This window comes from Neophocaena asiaeorientalis, unplaced genomic scaffold, assembly GCF_003031525.2.
Source record: "Neophocaena asiaeorientalis asiaeorientalis breed wild unplaced genomic scaffold, Neophocaena_asiaeorientalis_V1.1 scaffold298, whole genome shotgun sequence".
NCBI lineage: Eukaryota > Metazoa > Chordata > Mammalia > Artiodactyla > Phocoenidae > Neophocaena > Neophocaena asiaeorientalis.
In genome coordinates, this window is record NW_020171997.1 from 335,162 (window position 1) to 345,511 (window position 10,350).

The following is a 10,350-nucleotide window of genomic DNA, read 5'->3' on the forward strand; positions in this document are numbered from 1 at the left end:
TTGTCATTAAACCATCAGAGTACATTAACCCCTCTCATCACTGCCCTTGGAAAGCAGGGCTCTGCTTAGACCACTGTGTATGCCTCCTCTGCTTTGAGACACACTGCCCCCCCTCCAAGGGAGCCTGTTGTGAATCAAAGTGTCAGTTTAAGGGACAGCCTGCCCTGGCTGGGCTACTTGGGTGGAACAGGCAGTTTCAAGGAAGTGCTGGGTCAGGCTGGGCCATGATAGAATTAGCCAGGTCCTGCTAGGATTTCTTAGAGGAGTGGAGGAGAAGGGGACCTGGGCAAAGATGCCTGCCCAGCTTTGGAAGAGAACCCAGTGTGGGATTTGGGGTGGAGGAAGGGTGTGCTAGAGAGTATAGGGGGGTGGAGATAGAACAAGACAAAAATAACTCTGGGAGATGGTGGACCGATTGCTACTTTGGAACAAAGCGGAGCAGGTGGCACCAGAGGCTAGGACTCCTACTCCAGCCACTGATACCATGTCCATCACAAAGCAGACCCACTCCTGAAGAACAGTCACTGGGCAATACCTACTCCTGAAGAATTTCCACTGAGGATGAGTCCAACAGCCTATCAGTGAGGAGTGGAAACACTGCTGAAGCTCTGTTTCAGGAAAGAAATTTTCCACAAGACAATATTCATAAAAAGCTCTTGGCAGAGACCAAATACCCTTTTTAAAAAAAGTTTATTTTTGGCTGCCTTGGGTCTTCATTACTGCGCACGGGCTTTCTCTAGTTGCAGCAAGTGGGGGCTACTCTTTGTTGCGGTGCGCGGGCTTCTCATTGCGGTGGCTTCTCATTGTGGTGGCTTCTCTTGTTGTGGAGCACAGGCTCTAGGCGTGCAGGCTTCAGTAGTTGCAGCATGAGGGCTCAGTTGTTGTGGTGCACGGGCTTAGTTGCTCCGCGGCATGTGGGATCTTCCTGGACCAGGGCTCGAACCCGTGTGCCCTGCATTGGCAGGTAGATTCTTAACCACTGCACCACCAGGGAAGCCCCAGACCAATACCCTTTTAAACACGGGGTAGTGAGATAGTGAACAAGGGTTGAGTCTCCGAGAGTCATGGCCTAGCTTTGAAAAACGGAGGCAGAGTTTTCCCCAGAGTTGTCATTAACTCTGAAAGCAACATCTTCTTTTTGCCTCCTGAACCAAATGTTTCCAGTTTTACCACAGTCTTCAACTTTGGTAGGTAAATAGCTCTCTGATGGTTGCTGTTGGCCCTCACTGGCTCTCGTGGAACCAGGGCCAGCTAGAAACAGCACAGGAAAATGGATATTTTCCCATCTGTTGAAAATGAGATAATGTACCTGAAAGTGCTATGTAGAGTTAGACATCATGCAGACGAAAAACAGATGAGTTACTTAGGGTCAGGTTCAGTTGAAAATAACACAAAAATTCTAAAGAAGAGTGGCTTGAACAAAAAAATTTATTTCCCTGGAGGTGGGAAGTCCAAGGAGAGTGTCAGCTCTTGGCCAACCTTAAAGTATATCTCCTTTCCTCATAGTCCAAAATGGCAGATAGAGCTCCAGCTATTTCATCTCCACTCCAGGCAGCAAAATGGATGAAAGGACAAAGAAGGACATGCCCACTCTCTTTAAAGAAACCTCCTAGAAGCCCAACACAATGTTCCACTTACATCACATTAGCCAGAGTTTAGTCATATGGCTGCAACTAGAGAAAATGAAGTAAGAGAAAATGAAGTCTTGTTTATCTGAGAATGAAGAAGTCTCTTGTCTGGGTGCATGGCTGCTGCACATAAAATCATAGTCTGTTACTGAGGAAGGAGAGGAGAATGGATATTGTGATAGAAAATAGTATCTCTGCCATAGTAATATTTTCAGAAGAACTTCTACCTAAATAGAATTTAAAACTAGCATAGAAAACAAACGTCTTTGGTCAACGTGGCCTATTTCCCCTTATTTCTGTACGCACATGCACCACGTTGCACACACACACATACACACACACACACACACACACACACATAGCTTTAAAATGACCCATTTCAAGACAGGTGCTGTCAGAACAGAAGCTTATTTGTACATAGCCAAAGGGACTGGTGGAGTCTCTAGGCCTCTGAAAGGTGGCCAGGTGCTTCCAGGGCCGGCAGCAGACAGTGACAGGAAGTGCATCCAGATCCCTGCAGATGGCATTCTAAGTGGTTAACTGGGGTTAGGGGTTACAAAGAGTGTGTGGGTGTTGGACAGGTGGTCAGAGCACAGTCATCACGAGGTGTCTGACCTAGGAGCAGGATTCCAACTCTAACTGTGGATTGGCAAGAGAAGAAGGCAAAGACAGGGTCCTGGACCCATTGAAACTCTGGCATTATGAGTTGGCTAATCCAAACTTCATTTCCAATCCTCTTTTCCTTTGCCCACCTCTACCGGGAAAAGCTGAATACCCACTTTCTCAGGCTTCCTTGCAACTGCAGGGTGTCAGGGCATGTGACACAGTTCTGGTCTATGAGATGTAATGAAAGTTTCACGGGGGCTTCTGAGAAAACACCTCCTTTCCTGACAAAAGGGGCAGAGAAAACTGGAGCCTCCCCTCCCTTTTCCCTCGTCTTCCTATCCTGAATGTGGATGTGCCATCTGGAGCTGTGGCAGTCATACTGCAATCATGAAAGAAAGACCAACCAAGTTATCAAGCCAATGGTCTTGAACTCCTTGAATCACTGCAACAAGACCAGCAATCACCCCTAGATACATTGTTATATGAGAAAAATAAACCTTTACTGCTTTAAGCAGCTCAAGCAGCTCTTGGTTATCTGGTACCTGTTACTTATGGCCCAAAGCATTATCATCTGATACAAACACAGTGGCAAGAACAGGGGTACAACATGAGCAGAGCCTCTGGGCAATTAGGAAATAACTATGGAGTCTGGTGAAAAAAGTCCAAACATAGTCAGACTAACCTGGGTTCAGATATGGGTGCTGACAGTATGGTAGGCAGACTAAAGACTCCCAAAGACATCCATGTCCTAATATCAGAAACATGGTAAAAGAAACTTTGCAAATGTAAAAGGTGGTCTAATCACCAGATTCCAATGTGTGCGGGGCGGGGGGGGGTGTTTCCCCCACACCACTAGGTGTCCTACAATTCAACTCAGTTCTGGCACTTTCTATCCAGAGATAACATCAGATTGCACATGTTACGGGCTCAGTTCCACAAGACTGCCCTCCACTTCAGATGCCAATCCCAAGCCCAGGTTGTTACTTGTGCTTCTGACCGACAGGCTATAGATTGGAGGTCTCAACAACCCGCTCCTTGGGTTCGATGAATTTGCTAGAGCAGCTCATATAACTCAGAGAAACATTTTATTTATTAGATAACTGGTTTATTATGAAAGGATATAGCTCAGGAACAGCCAGCTCAAAGAGATGCATAGGGCAAGGTGTGCGGAAAGGGCATGGAGCTTCCGTGCTCTCTCTGAGTGTACAATGCTCTCTAAATCTCCAGGTGTTCACCAATCTGGAAGCTCTCAGAACACCATACTTTTGGGTTCTTATGGAGGCTTCATTACATAGGCATGATTGATTAAATTGCTGGCCACTGGCAGTCTATTCAACCACCAGCCCTCTCCCCTCCCCAGAGGCTGAGGGCTAGAACTAAAACTTCCAACCCTCTAATGACATGCTCGGCTCCCTTGGCAACCAGCTCCCATTCTTACGTGCTTTCCAAAACTTACTTCGTCAATATGACAAGAGACAACTTTTTTTTTTTTTTTTTTTTGCGGTACGCGGGCCTCTCACTGCTGTGGCCTCTCCCACTGCGGAGCACAGGCTCCGGACGCGCAGGCTCAGTGGCCATGGCTCACGGGCCCAGCCGCTCCGCGGCACGTGGGATCTTCCCAGACCGGGGCACGAACCCGCGTCCCCTGCATCGGCAGGCAGACTCCCAACCACTGCGCCACCAGGGAAGCCCGACAAGAGACAACTTTGATGCTCTCATCACTTGGGAAATTTTATAGGTTTTAGACCAAATATATATTTCTTACTATAAATCACAATATCACAGAATGTGATTAAGATTACAGATCTTGAGATGGGGGAATTATCTGGGTGGGCCCAATCTAATCACATGACACTTTCAAAGCAAAGAACCCTTCCCAGCTGTGGAAAGAGCTGGGAGATTTAAGACAGAAAAAGGAGGAGAGATTGGAAACCTGAGAAGGACTCAACCTGCCGTTATTGGCTTTTAAGAAGGAGAAGGCTGACCATGAGTCAAGGAAGCTAGGAAGGGCCCTCAGTTGACAACCAACAAAGAAACAGGGGTATTAGACTTACAGCTGCAAAGAACTGAATTCTAACAACCCAAATGAGCAAAAACAAAAAACAAATAAACAAAACTCTCGATGCTTTCCTAAAACCTTCAGAGAGGAATGCAGCTGTGCCAACACTTTTTTTAAATTTAATTTATTTTTTTTTATATAGCAGGTTCTTATTAGTTATCTATTTTATACATAATAGTGTATATATGTCATTCCCAACACTTTGATTTTAGCCTGGTAAGACCCATGGCAGATCTCTAATGTGCAGAGTAGTAAGTTAGTAAATTTACGTTGTTGAAGATAAGTTGGTGGTAATTTGTTGTGGCAGCAATAGAAAACTAATACAGATTTTGATACCAGGTGTGGAGTGCCACTATAGCAAATACAAAAAATGGAGTGGCTTTCAGACTGGGCAACAGGCAATGGCTGGAAGAATGATTTTAAAAGTCTAGATTTCTTTTGAGTGGATTACTATTAGAAATATGGACTTTAAAGGTACTGCCTATGAGGTCTCAGAAGAAACTAAAAAACAAGCCCTTAGAAACTGAAGGAAAGAGAATCCTTGTTATACAGTGGCAGAAAGTTTAGTGGTGGACTTCCCTGGTGGCCCAGTGGTTAAGAATCTGCCTGCCAATGCAGGGGACATGGGTTCAAGCCCTGGTCCGGGAAGATTCCATATGCCACAGAGCAAATAAGCCTGTGAGCCACAACTACTGAGTCCATGTGCCACAACTACTGAAGCCCACGTGCCTAGAGCCCGTGCTCCGCAACAAGAGAAGCCACCACAATGAGAAGCCCGCACACCACAATGAACAGTAGCCCCCACTCGCTGCAACTAGAGAAAGCCTGCGCACAGCAACGAAGACCCAACACAGCCATAAATAAATAAAATTTTTTAAAAAAGAACATTGGAATTGTGTCTTGCAGTTGTGTGAAAAGCAGGATTTGTAAAAACTAAAATTGGACATTTAGCAGAGGAGATTTCCAAGCAAAGTGTTGAAAGTGAGTTCTAGTTTCTTCTCGCTGGTTTAGTAAAATGTAAGAGGAAAGAGATAAATTGAGGGAAGAACTGTTAAACAAAGAAGAACCAGGATTTTTATCATTTTGAAAACTCTCAGAGTATCTGGATGGCAAGGTGCTAAAATTAAAAGATTCACTGTTGGAAATGTGCACTCTACAGAAAAAGCTGAAGGTGTGACATATTGGAAAGATCAAAAGGTCAGAGAATAAAGTCACAAAAGGCCCTTGGATTAAGGATGTGCCTCATAAATACCCTCAATCAAACTAGAGAGTTTAAGGTCTGTTCTCTCAGCCACATAAACAAAAGCCAAAAATAGAAATGGGATTACCTAGGAAAGGTTTGTGAATGAGCCTCTTGTCTAAGGGAGTAAATCCCCATTACATACATGGGAGACCCACAAGGTTCTTGAGAATGTCATGCCAGCAGAAACCCTTCCAGCTTGAACTGAAATGGACAGAGAAAGTCCAAAATTAAAGAAGGTTGTCAAACCTTCTAGTTGAAGGTTGTCAAACTCCAAAAATTCTATAGGTAGGAAACAGGCTGATAAAACTACTCCCAGCTGCAAACCCACGCTACCCTTCACGAAAAAGGAAAGATGACAGAAGGCAGAGCCATGAGTCCAGGGAACAGAGCCACAGGCCACAAAGGATTATTCTCAGACCTTGAAACCTAATGGAATTTGTTTAGCTGGATTTAGAAATACTTGAGACAAATGACTCTTTTTTGCTTTCCACTTTCTCCCTTTTTGAACTGAAATACCTATAACTGTTATCCTATGCCTGTCCCACCATTATATTTTGAAAGCAGGTAACTTGTTTCTTTAATTTCACAGGTCCACAGGTAGAAAGAAATTGTGCCCCAGAATGGATCATTCCGAGAGCTTCACCCATACCTGAGTTGATGATGAGATTTAAACCTTTTGAGCTGATGAGATTTGGGACTTTGAGTTGATGCTATAATAAGTTGAGACTCTGGGGGAATTTGGGATGAGGTGAGTGTATTTTGCACGTGGGACAGATGTGGACTTTGGTGGCCAGAAATACACTTACCTGTGGGAAGTTAAAATAATACATTTGTGTCATTTAAGCTGCTAAATCTGTGGCAATTTTTTAATGGCAACAATAGAAACAAATACAGACACTTAGTACTAAGAATCAGGGGGGAAGAAGCATTTTGCACAAAGAGATTAAAAAAGCAACAACAACAATAACCTGAATAAATAAGTAAATAAATAAATGGTAGAAAAAGTTTGCCCCATCTAATTCTGATATCAGAATTAGATGATATCATGAGCCTTTCCTGTAACTTACACACTCCCTACCCAAACTGCTTTTGCAATACTGATGAGTGAAGATATGTGATGGCTTCTGCAGATGTGGTAATCACAAGAGAAAATCGGTGTTCTTCCACCATGAGTGGACTAAGTGCAAACCTGGTAACCTTGGTAATTTTGTGTTATTCTCTTTAAATATCGATTTAAATTTCCCCTTAAATACCTGTTCAGCCTTGGTAGGGTTCAGTTCTTCTCCTCCCTCTGGCCTCTGTTCTAATAATAATGGCTAGCTCATAATGATGGCCTACTCTGTGTCACACACCCACTTAGTCCTTACAGCAATGCTGCATAGTAGACATTTATCTATCTATCTATTTATTTATTTTTGGCTGCCTTGAGTCTTCATTGCTGCACGTGGGCTTTCTCTAGTTGCAGAGAGCGGGGGCTACTCTTCATTGCCATGCACAGGCTTTTCATTATGGTGGCTTCTCTTGTTGCGGAGCATGGGCCCTAGAGCACGTGGGCTTCAGTAGTTGTGGTATGTAGGCTCAGTAGTTGTGGCTCGCGGGCTCTAGAGTGCAGGCTCAGTAGTTGTGGCCCACGGGCTGAGTTGCTCCGCGGCATGTGGGATCTTCCCGGACCAGGGCTCGAACTCCTATCCCCTGCATTGGCAGGTGGATTCTTAACCACTGCGCCACCAGGGAAGTCCCAACATTATTTTTCTTATACATAAAGAGAAACTGGGGCTAAAACTGAACAGAAACTTTTTGTGTGTGTGTGAGCTAAGCTTTCAAAAGCCTGGGCTCCCTTACAGAACCTCCTTAACAAGGTAAACAAGTCTTTCTTTTGACCAAAAAATGCTTTGGTCTCTAGTCTTCCCTTTATACCATCTATGTCATTTTGGCAAGTTACTTCACCTCTCTGAGCCCCAGTTTCTCTTCATCTGTATAAAAAAAGATAATGTCTGTCATACACGTAGCATTACTGTAAGGGCTAAATGGGTGTGTGTGACATATAGCAGGCCATTGTTATGAGATAGCCATTATTATCAGAGCAAAGGTCCAAGGGAGAAGCAGAGCTGAACAACAGCAAGGCTGAATGGATACTGAGCCTATACACTCTAATCTAGAACATCTTAAAATTTTCCCTAAATTATGTCCCCTTCAAAAGTCCTTATCTTTTAGAGATACATATGAAAGTATTTAGTGATGCAGTGATGTGATCATTGAAATTTACTTTAAAATAATCTAGCAGGGGAGAAAAGTAGGGGGAACGGGGCACAAATGAAGCAGAATGGTTGTGTGCTGGTAATGATTAAAGCTGGATGATGGATGCGTGGGAACTAATTACACTTTGCTCTCTACTTTTGCAGCCTGGAATCATGCTGATCCTACAGGTGGGGCATGGAGGTCAAGAGAAAGCACTGCAGAAAGCAGAGCTGGGGAGGGACAAAAATAAGGTAGACAAATTGTCCCATACTCAGCTCTGCTCTTATCAAGCTTGTCAATAGACAGGAAAGCACAAGGGGTGTAAAGTTTGGGTCAGATCACCTGTGCTTGCCAGGACTGCAGCATTACCCCTAGGAAGTGTTTCTAGTCTAATCTTCCATTCCTGCAACATACATTTAAGAAATGTGCTTTGTCTTCCTAAGCCTCCAATTCCACAAAGTAAAATGGCTGTGGGAAATGCATATTTTTTGCCAAGGTGGTGGACAGTGAACTCTTCATGGCTCTGAAAAGCCATGGACTATTCACCGTTCGTTGCGCAGCTCTGTTCATGGCAGTAGCATACTGTAATTGAAGAGGATGCCCTCTGGTGAACGATGCAATTGTTCCCTAGCCAGTGAAGTAGTGGAGAGGTTTCCCAATGATATGTTTTTCTTCAACACTCATATGCATGTCCATGGCTTCGATTCATAACCAGTGAACCGCTAAACTTCGTTTTCTTTCTAGTCCAAACTCTTAAGTTCAAATTTCTGGCAATCTTCAAACTCAGCAGGTCAAAAATACAGACTTTGATCAACATCACCATCCTCCCATCCATCCAATTGTCATCTCAGACTCTCTCCTCTCTTCATTTCCTACATCTCATCACTCACCAAATCTGTCTGTTCTGCCTTGGAACTGCCATTTGATTTTATACTCAACTTTCCATTCATATATGTTCACATACAAGTCAAACCCTGGTCATCTCTCACTGAGATTCTCCCTCCACCCATCCAATATACTCTTATCAAAATTATCTTTCTTTCTAATTCAAAACTACGATCCTATCAGTTCCTGGATTAAAACCTTTAATAATTCCTATGATTTACAGGGTACAACTCCAATCTCTCACCATGGCTAACCCCAACTAGCTTTTCAACCTCTTCTCCAGTCATTATTCTTTGTAAATCCTGTTTCTCGCAAGGCATGCTTACTGGCCACTGCTCAAGGACAAAGGAACTATGGAAAAAAGGAACTATGTGAAGGTATTCTCGTACAACTGTCCTGAGAAGTTTAGCTAATCTCCCCTCCCCGCAATGCACCCTCTCCCGCATCTTCCTCACATCCCAAATACTGTATCTTTCAACTTCTCAAAATGTGTTCTCAGATTCTTCATTCACAGAGGCAAATAATTGATAATATTTTAAAGTGGTATAGGTGGTAACTGCCTTTAAATAGATTTTATTCAGCTCATCAAAGAGGGATGAAACCAGCAGTATGGTAAGGCTGTTTCAAATGGGAATTGGAGGAACAGGGATTTATACAGTCTACCAGGAAAGGTGTAATGAAATAAGTCTGCCAACCTAGGGACAAAACTGGTTAATGTTCTACAGGGCCATAAAATCATAACCTTTGGGGTTATCATTTCTACTGGACAAAAATAATTTGCCGCTATTCTAGACAAAGTCTACAAGTTAACATGTAACTTCAGAGCCTGAGTCCTTAATTAATAGTAAAAAGCAAAGTCAGACACAACTACATTCCCTGGATAATTAAAGAATTCTCGGTTGAGTCTGTTAAACAATGCTTCACCATAACATTGAAAGGATATACTATTCACTTTTCTTTTTTACTTTATTCCCAAGTTTTTAATGATATTCTTTTTCAAATACATCAATGGAGACGATTGAACTGGAGGAACTTCAGGCATCAGTCAGTAGATGTATACGGGTAGATTAGAATTCTAATATGTGTTCCTGCCCTTGAAACCAACTGTAAGGATAGTTTTGCTGGTAAAGCAAATAATGAAATTAGGGAGGAACTTCTCAAAGGCTAATACCATCTGATGAGCTCAGTGATTTTTGGATCAAAGACAAAATTTGATCCACTGGGCTTACTCTGGTGACCCAAGTCTAGCCAAGACTTTGAAAAGCAAATCAGGCCTGTTTTCTGTCAACTATTTCCTGGAAGAACCACAAAGCAGCCTGGTTACACAGACACAATCTGGAACAGGAGAAAATCACTTGTCTGGAGCAGACAGACTTGAATTTGAATCCTAGTGCAACCACTTATGAGCTGATGATCTCTGAAACTCAGTTTTCTCACTTGCAAGTGGGTGATTGTACGTATCAAAAATGATGGAGAAATGGTTCCCAAATGTTGGTTCCCAAACCAGTGCTTGTCTTTAAAAAAGTTTTTGCCAATTTATAGAGAAACAGTAATAATATCAAAAGTACATAGACGTGAGAAGATAAGCAAAATAGATAAACCATTAGCCAGACTCATCAAGAAAAGAAGGGAGAAAACTCAAATCAATAGAATTAGAAATGAAAGAGAAGAAGTAACAACTGACACTGCAG